A 9322-nucleotide genomic window follows, 5' to 3' on the forward strand; every position below is an offset into this window, starting at 1 on the left:
GTGAAAGGCAGAGCCTTGTTGCCAATAAAACTCCAAACAGTGTCTCAAGAAATCGCTTTCCTAACCTGGAGTTGTTTTTCTCAGGCATTTGGACTTCTACTTTATTTTTGTGTGTGCCTTTTGTTGTTTTCTCCGAGAGACAGACCCGGTGGTCCTTAGTTTAATGTGACAAATTAAAAAAAGAAACAAAAGCAACAAAACCCCAAACCAACGACTGAACTGTGTGGTCTGGCAAGTGTTTGCGGTGGGCTTGGGGGCAGCGAGTCCTTGTTTGGCCTCATGAGGGGCTTCGGGCATGTCACCTACCCCCCGCCCCCCCCGTGCCTCAGTTTCCCCACCTGTAAAATGAGGGGGAGGTTCTCCTCTTTGTATCTTGCTGGGGGACTGGGTGGTGGTGTCTGAGTTTGCTGTTGGTCAGAGCAGCTTATGGGAGGACAAACCTCCCTCCGTGCTGCTGAGAACAAATCTTTAACCCCCCCAGTTGCTTTCTATCCCCTATTAATTACTTTTTAAAGTTCAATGGAGTGGAACAAATACAATTACTGCTGGGTGAATCTAATTACCTGCGTTTGTTGCCCAGGCTTTGTTATAACTGATTGCGAAGGGCTGGCTTCTCCAGCTCCTTCCCCTGGGTCCCACCGGGGTCGCGCAGCCCCTGTCCCCCACCCAGGGCTTGTGTCCCGTCACAGCCGTGTCCCCAGCACCCAGCCGGGCCCCCAGACACCTCTCCTGGGCTCTGCCGCCTGCGCCCCCGGCTTTGCAGAGAGGTTAAATCGGGGAGGCTTTACGCCGGGGCAGGAGAGCCCATCAGGGTTGTTTCTGACCTCAACACTGGTGGGAGCTGGTCCGGGTTTTGGACTGCCTTTCCTCACCGGGCCGGATCCTGCTGCAGGCTCAGCGCCCTTTCCAGAGTGAGTGCCCTGTTGTCCTTCAGAAACTGAGGTTGTTACAGGCAGGGGATGAGCGTACCCCTGATCCTGCGTGGTGCTGAGCATCCCTCTCCCACAGCAACCCAGGAGGAGGCCCCATCCCACCCGAGCGGGATTTCTCCTCCCAGCCTGGCAACATCAGCCTGGCTCCGGATGAAAGGTGGGGTCCCTGCGGCCGGTGGCATTGGAGGGTGGCCAGGCTGCGCTGCCGCAGCGGGGACCACCCCGCTGACCTCTGCATCGCCTCCAGCCCTGCCAGCCCGGGGGACCGGGCACCCACCAGCAGCGAAGGATGGGGTTTCGCCCGGGTTTTAGAAGCTGCGGGTCCTGCCTGGGATGGAGCAAAAGAGGCAGGGAGCCACTGCAGGGAGTTTATTAACCGCAGGGCTCGTTATTGCTCCTTTAATTATCACCATTAACGTGGCACTGTGGGCTTGCACCGCGATGTTGCATCCATTTGTGGTCCAGGGATGGAAATACGGATGAGCAGACAGCAGCGCTGCCGGCTGGGAGGGAGCAGGTCCCCAACGTCACCACAGCCAGCCACCGCCACGGTGACAAGGTCGAGCGCCCACGTCCTGGCTTGTCCCCACCAGCGGGGACCTCCCCGGCTCACCTGTGTCGGGGCACGGTGCAGCCCCTCTCCCGTCACCCGCTTCCAGCACAGCCTCCTGAAATAAAACACTTCCAGGAGTTAACGGGAGCAAATTCTCCAGTCCCGGGGCTGATGGCAGCGGCTTTTCTCTGCAGCAAAGCCGGGATGTTCGAGAGCTGTAAAAACCTGGGGAGGGTTTCGCGGAGCCCACTAACCCAAGAGCAAATTTTTGGCATTTTTTTCCTCTCCTGAACAAAGCCTTTATGGTATTGACTGGGAAAAAAAAAAATCGCACTACATTCCCATGCCACCTCATTCATGACAATAAATGGCAACCGTGTCTGCAAGCCTTTTTCTGTCGGATGCGACCGGGGTTTTATTGAAGCGTGGAGCCTGAGGTGCTGCAGTACCGGAGCCCTGAGCGATTCCTGCCCTTGCAGGCAAGTGGGCTGCGATACGTCCTGAGGACAAAATATAATCAAGAGGTGGGTGGAGGAGAGAGGAAGCCCTCGCGGTGAGACCGGGGCTGCTTTAAAATATGGGCCATATGGGATGAGAGATGGGAAAGAGCCTTGAAGAGAAGCTGATGGGCTGGAGGAGGAGGAAGAGGAGGAGGAGGAAGGGGTCCCCAATCCCAACCCCATGCCTGGTTCCGAGTGGTGCCGGGGACACAGGACAGCGGCTCGTGTCCCTCCCGCTTGCAGACCCATGGTTTCAAACTGGCCGAGCGGAACGATCCCACTGGCAGCGGGGCTGCAGCCAGACCAGAGCCGGAGAGGGATTTCCAAGTGGCTTAAAATCCGAGGAGCGCTGCTGCCTCTCCTCCCGGCCCATTCCTGGGAGCAGACCCCAGGCAGGGAGGGTCGGCTGGCTGAGAGGTTCCCTGGCAAGGGTGGCATGCACTGGCCCTGCCACAGCCTCGTCCCCAAAAGCCATCCCTGCCTCGCTCCGCCGGGCACACGCTGTCTGTGCCGGCCAGTTTTTTTCTGGAGCCTTTTTGGGAGGGGGGGAAAAGCTTTCCAACAGCTCAGGATTGTGAGGGTTTCTTCCCAGGAGGTGGAAAAGGCCAAACCAAGCACCCGGAATGGGTCCGATCCCCTTCTCCCCGGGGATGTGGAGAGGGGAGAGGTCGAGCAGCGACCTCGGTTCCTGGGGACGGCCGTGCCACCCATCGCTCGAGGACAAGGGGACACTGGCTGTTTTCTTCCCCTCTTCTCTTTCCAATGGCTCCGGGGGGGCTGCACTGCCTCTCCCCCCCCCAGCCCCACTGGAGCAGCCTCCGCACCCCCGGGGCCGGGGCGGGAGGGGGCAGCTCCCACCAAGGGGGAGCAACTGGGGGGTCGGGGGGCAACTGGGGATAGAAATGGGGATTGGGGATGGAGGAAGCTGGGGACAGGGATGGGGATGAGGACTGGGATGGGGACAGAGAGAGGGACTGGGGACAGGGATGGGGATGAGGACTGGGATGGGGACAGAGAGAGGGGCTGGGGACAGGGATGGGGATGAGGACTGGGCTGGGGACAGAGAGAGGGGCTGGGGACAGGGATGGGGGTGAGGACTGGGATGGGATGGGATGGGATGGGATGGGATGGGATGGGATGGGATGGGATGGGATGGGGGGGCACTGGGGGGTAGAGAAGGGCTGGGGACTGGGCTGGGGGGGGGGGGGGCTCAAGACAAGGCAGGACCCACACCGAGGGGCTGAGACCTGCACTGCAGGATGGGGGGGATGCCTGCCCGGGATGGGGGGGGACCTGCACCGGGGGGTGGAGGACCGGGACCTGCACCGGGGGGGCGGGGAGGGGGGAGGGGGAGCGGGACCACCTGCACCGGACCGGGATGTGCACCGGGGGGGGACTGGGACCTGCAAGGGGAGGCGGGGGGCAGGACCTGCACCGGGGGGGGGGGACCGGGACCTGCCCCGAACCGGGACGTGCACCGCGGGGGGGGGGGAGGACCGGGACCTGCACCGGGGGAGGGGGGGGGAGCGGGACCTGCACCGGCGGGGGGGGCTGCACCCTCTCCCCTGCGGTGGGGGTGCCCGGGGGGGGCTCCTCCCTCTCCTCCCTCCCGGCTGCCGCATCCCCCCCGGCGGCGGCGCGGCCCCGGGGCCGGTGCGGGGCCGGTGCGGGGGGCGGTGCGGGGGGCGGTGCGGGATGGCGGCCGCCTGGACGGAGCGCTCCGCCGCCGCGACCCTTTGCTGCCTCCTCCTCCTCCGGCTCCTCTCCTCCGCCCCCCCCCGAGCAGGTAACGCCGCCCCCCCCCCCCCCCCCCCCGCCCGAGGGGCCCCTCCGGGGGGGGGTGGGGGGTGTCGCACCCCGTTAGCAGCGTGCGGAGCGGGGCACAAACTTCCCCGGGGGCCGAGCACCCCCCCCGCTGCTGGGATATTGGGGGGGGGCGCTGAGGAGGGGGACAGATATTCAGCCCTTTGCAGGGGGGGAGCGGGCGGGGGGATGCGCAGGGGAACTCCCCGGGGAGGCTGAGCTGGGCTGGGGGGGGCTCTGGGCAATGCACCCCCCCACTCCCTGCAAGGTCCTCCCCCCCCCGAGCTGCTGTCGAGGCTGTGGGGACCCCCGGGGTGTCGCTTTGGGGGGAGGGATGCACCCCAAGATGGGCTGGGGGGATGGGACATATGGGGGGGGGGCACAGGGCAGAGACCCCAACCATTGCACCCACCCTGAGCCGTGGGACCCTCGGGCCCGGGGCAGCCATGGGCCCTGCGGGAGGGTGCTGACCCCACGCCCCGGACAGAGGGGAAAACCCCAAGAAAAGCACCCCAAGCCCCAGAAAACGCCCCCCCCCCCCCCCCCCCCCCCCCCCAACCCTGCTGAACTGTCCCACGTGCGGCCACGGATCCCAGTGATCCAGTGGGACCTGGAAACTGGGAGAAAAGAGGGTTAAATCCGCTTCCACGTGGCTGGGAGGGTGCTGGGCAGTGGGCAGGATTGCCCCAGCCCCAAAAGGTGGGCGATGGTGGGGGGGTCGCGACCATTTCTGCCCCAGCAGCTCCCATCCCACCCTGCTCCCAGCCTTGCTCCCGTCTCCCCACGAGGCCAGGGCTGGTTTTGGGGCCAAGGTTTGAGAGCAGCGATTGTGCATAAAAATCAGTTTTAAAGCAGAAAAGAATAATCCAAAAGTTAGCTGAGGTGGGGGGTCAACCAACCCAGGGATGACACATGGCATATCTTTTGCATTGCGCTGTCCGTCGCCCGTAGCCCAAAAATAACCGAGATATTGATTTTGCCGGAAAATGTTGCCCAAACCGGGTGCATATGGGGTTGTCCCTCCTGATTTCTGGGATTTGCCATTAAATTGCAAACCCTCCCAGCCGGGCTGGAAGGGGAGAAGGGTTTTCCAGCCCTGGGTAAAGCACCGCGGTGCAGGGGATGGGGGAGCCCTGGCCCTGGGCGGGTGGTCCTTCTGGCACCCCCGCGGTGGGCTCAGCGCTGTGGGGTGTCCCCTCGTACCGGTCCCCTTGCAGGGCGGGAGCTGGAGATGGGAACGTGCGAGATCACGGCGCTGGATCGGGACCTGAGCCACCCACGGCGGACCATCGCCCGGCAGACGGCACGCTGCGCCTGCCGCCGCGGCCAAGCCGCCGGCACCGCCCGGGCGAAGCCGGCCTGCGTGGATGGTAACGGCAGCACCGGGGGGCTGTGGGTGGGTGGGTGGTGGTGGTGGGGGGTGCTGCTCAGTGGGGACCCGCGGGAGGGGCGATGCAAGGGCCCATGGCTGGAGATGTGGGTCCTGGCTGGTGCCATGGGGCTGGTGGATGCTCTGGTCAGGCGTCGGTGGCTGTCCGTCCCCCACAGCCCCTTCTCTGTCCCTTTGCTGCCCCCTCCCTGGCCGCTCCATCTCCCTCCCCCACTTTCTGCCCATAATTTGACCATGGTTCCCCGCGCACCTCTCTTTTTGTGGTCCCCAAATTGGTCCCGTGCCGGCTGAGCTCACGTGCTTCTTCCCTCCATCCCTCCATCTGGTGGGTGTTGGTCTCTTCTCCCAAGTGACAAGTGACAGGATGAGAGGGAACGGCCTCAAGATGCACCAGGGGAGGTTTAGGTGGGATAGTAGGAAAAAATTTCTTCACCAAAAGGGTTGTCAGGCTTTGGAAGAGGCTGCCCAGGGACATGGTGGAGTCACCGTCCCTGGAGGGGTTTAAAAGACGTGGATGTGGCACTTAGGGATGCGGTTCAGCAGTGGACTTGGCACTGCTCCATTAATGGTTGGACTCGATGATCTTAAAGGTCTTTTCCAGCCTAAATGGTTCTGTGGTTCTCTATGATTCTGTGATCTCTTCATCCATCCCTCTGTCCCTCCACCCATTCCCCGTCCATCCCTCCATGCACTCCTCCCTCTTGCCATCCACACCCATATCCCTCCATTCATCTCCACATCCCTCCCTCCCTGCACCCACCCATCCATCACCCCTCCATCCTTCCCTCCATCCCCCTGTCCATCCACCCACCCCTTCACCCCTCCCTCCCTCCATCCACCCATCCCTCCCTCCATTTCGCCTTCCCCCTCCACCTCCCAAACATCCCGGTCTCCCCCGGCAGCCCGGCTCATCGCCAGCCGGCAGTGGTGCGGGATGGAGCCCTGTGAGGAGGGGGAGCAGTGCGCTCTGCTCCGAAACCACTCGGGCTGGAGCTGCACGAGACGACTGGGACGAATAAAAACCATCACGGTCAGTCCCCCGTCCCCTCTGTCCCTGCTCCCACTTCTTGTGGTGGGGAAACTGAGGCAGGGCTGGGTGCAAGGCAGGGGGGAGCGGGGAAGGGGTCGGGATTCTGGGGCGCTGAGAGGGGAGCTTTTTTTGGGGGGGTACCTATCAATGCCAGGGGTGGTTTATTAGCAGCAGGGAGGGGCTGATGGGGTGACGCACCCCCAGTTGTGAGCGCTGGGACCCCCCACCCCAGCGCAGCCCCGGCTCCCCCAGGCCCACAGCCCCATGAAATCTTCTCCCGATGTTTTTCCCGCAGGTGTCCTGACAGCAGTTGGTGCATGAGGACGAGGGGACTCTCTCCGGAGCCAGCGGGATGAGCCCGGGCAGGCAGCGGGGTTTGCTCGGTGCCACCGTGCAATGGCCTTGACCCCCACCCTGGGGTGCCCCGGGCCAACCGAGGGACCAGACGCCACGGGGATGGTCACCGGGCGGGCGCTGGGGACTTGCAGGGGAGTTGCAATGTGGGCAGGGTGGCTGGAAGGGTCGCCGGGGTCCCCTTCACCCCGTGAGCTCCCTTTGCCTGTGGAGGGTCCCGCAGGGCCACTGTGCAGAGGAGGAGGAGGGAGAGGCCAGTGGGGTCCCAGTTTCCAGCTCCGACACCCCCACCTCACCCTCCGCACCCGGCGGCACAGCCTGAATTTTGCAGCAGTTGAGCAGCATCAGTGCCTGACCCAAATTCGGCCGCCTGTCGGGGTGCAGGAGGGTGCAGGGAGCTGCAGGCGCTGGGTGGGGGTCCCGGGGACGGGGCCGCTGCAGGTCCCCGGGGAGCAGTGGGGGGGAACAGCCCTGCTGCAGGGTGGGGGGCACAGGGCTTTGCAGGGTGTCTCTCCCCCGCGGACCCGGCTGGGTGCCCCCCGCAAGGGGCCAGCGAGGAGAGCGGCAAAGCCAGCGGCCTCGAGGGTCTGTGGTGCGAAGAAATAAAAGCCTGATTTATTCCACAGCTATGAAAAGCGCTGCTTTATGCAGGGGGGCAGAAATTGGCCCCCTCCAAGAGCTCCAACGCCCCAAGCCCCCGAATCCCTGTCCCATCCGCTGCAATCGGTCTCCAAGCCGCTAATTCGTGGCTCAGCCTAATTACCTCGAGGGGATTTTGGGGACCTGGTTTCCTGGTGCCACTCAGCGAGGGGCTGGGGGCGATGCCAGTGGGGACCCCCCCACCACAGAGGGACCACCCAAAAAAACCCCTAACCTGTGCTGAGACCCCACACAACTCACTTCATGCCCCTTTGGGCTACCCCCCCAGCACCAAGGCATCCTCTTCGCCCCACGCCGCTTTGAGTTTCTTGGCGTACCCCCTCGCACTCGCTCATCTCCCCTATTTTGGGCCGGGGGGGTGAAGCCGGGGCCGGGGGGGGACGAGTGCCGGGGCCGGTGGTGCTGCGGCTGCTGTGCCTGGGGGATGCCATTGTCATGGAAACCTTTTAGCCGCAGAGTAATTCAGTCAGTCATAATTTCATTTGTTAAAAGAGGAAAAGCTGGGGCGGGAGAGGGAAGCTATTTTATTAATAGGTAATAATTTCATCCCAAAATGTCAGCGAGGAAGCTAATGGCAGCGGCAGGGCTGAGGTAGATCCCTGGCTGCTGGTTTTCGGTGCTTTCCTCCAGAGCAGCAGCATCCCGCCATCCCTTCTTATTGCTAAATCCTCCTTCTCCCCCATTCCTTGCAACAGGTGGAAATTGTAGGGAAAAAAAAAAAAGAAGTGAGAAACTCCCCCTTTAATACCTTCACCTACATCCGCAGCCCTCCCTGAGCCAGGGAACACTGCGCAGCGTAAAACCTTCCTCGTTCTAGGACTCCAAGGTACAAAGGCTTGAAATACCGACAGTAAGACTTACCTGATTTTTTTTCTTTTAATTTTTTCAGTCCCCAAAATTACTCACAAAATTACAGCACACGGCATCGTACAGCGGAGGGTCAGGGCGGATTACAGCAACAGGAGGAAGGACCCGAGTCCCTGGGGATGCCACAGCGGGTGACAGCCAAGGGTGCAGGGTCTTGGGAAATCAGGGGTTTTTTTGGCCCGTCAAACCAGCTGCCCTTGGGGAGAGGGCAGGAATGGTGACGGGGACCTTATTTTTGCTTTAAATCACTAAGGCATTAAAATTGCAGTGCGACAGCTCCAGCAAGACTGCCAGGAAGGCAGCGAGGGGACGGCTGGAGCACCCCGGGGTGGTGGCCCAGAGCTGGGCAGCACCGGCGGAGCAGCGGGACGGGTGCCCGGAGCGGTCACACACGGGACAGACCTGTGCTCTTTCTCTTTTTTTTGCAGCCTGAGGGTCAGGATGATGCTCCCCGGCCTCCTCCCTGCCTGTGCCCGCTGCTCCTGCAGCTCCGCCGGCTCCCCAAGCCTCGGCCGCAGCTAATGGCTGGGATCAGACTTCCAGGTCTGCCCAGGTTCATATTCCAGCTCCTCACACTGTTCCCTTAAATTTAAATTCACCTGGAGACAGAGACAAGGCTTGCTTTTAAATCAGCTGATCCCCACCGAAGTCTGAATATCCTTTTCCTACCACCCACCACCCCACCATCCACTCCGCTCCATTAATTACCTGCCGGCTCCCCTAACCGGGTCTCCGCAGAGCCTCTTCCCAAACCGTCGCCCTCGCTCCGTGCCGCACCCCCAGCCCAGGCGCAGCCCCCCGCGGCCGAGGGAGCGGGTCCTGCAGAAGGAGCCGGGGTCGGGCGATGAGAAACAGCTTAAAATTTCCTCGGAAGGCAGAAGAAATCATTTTGCGCGGCCCCAGCCAAGAATGAGAAATGAAAATTCATGCTTCAGCAAGTGCATCTGCCTGCAAAACTTATTTTATTTAGCAACACTAATGGACTAATTAAAATATATTAGCATGACAATTTCATTTCTTTTCTGATCAGTGTCAAAGTAAACAGGCAGAGTTAAAACACATGAGCTACGATGGAAATTCTCCACCGGCATCCCCACAAAAGCTCCCGGGACAGCTCGGTGTTGCTTGCAGCCATCCCGGCGTTTCCCTGACGTCGGGAGCTCTCGGTGCCCGTGGAAGTGCCCAGTGGGTGCTGTAGCCGCAGGGGTGTGCGGTGAGCCGGGTTTCCCCGGC

This window comes from Gavia stellata, chromosome 30, assembly GCF_030936135.1.
Source record: "Gavia stellata isolate bGavSte3 chromosome 30, bGavSte3.hap2, whole genome shotgun sequence".
NCBI classification, from domain to species: domain Eukaryota; kingdom Metazoa; phylum Chordata; class Aves; order Gaviiformes; family Gaviidae; genus Gavia; species Gavia stellata.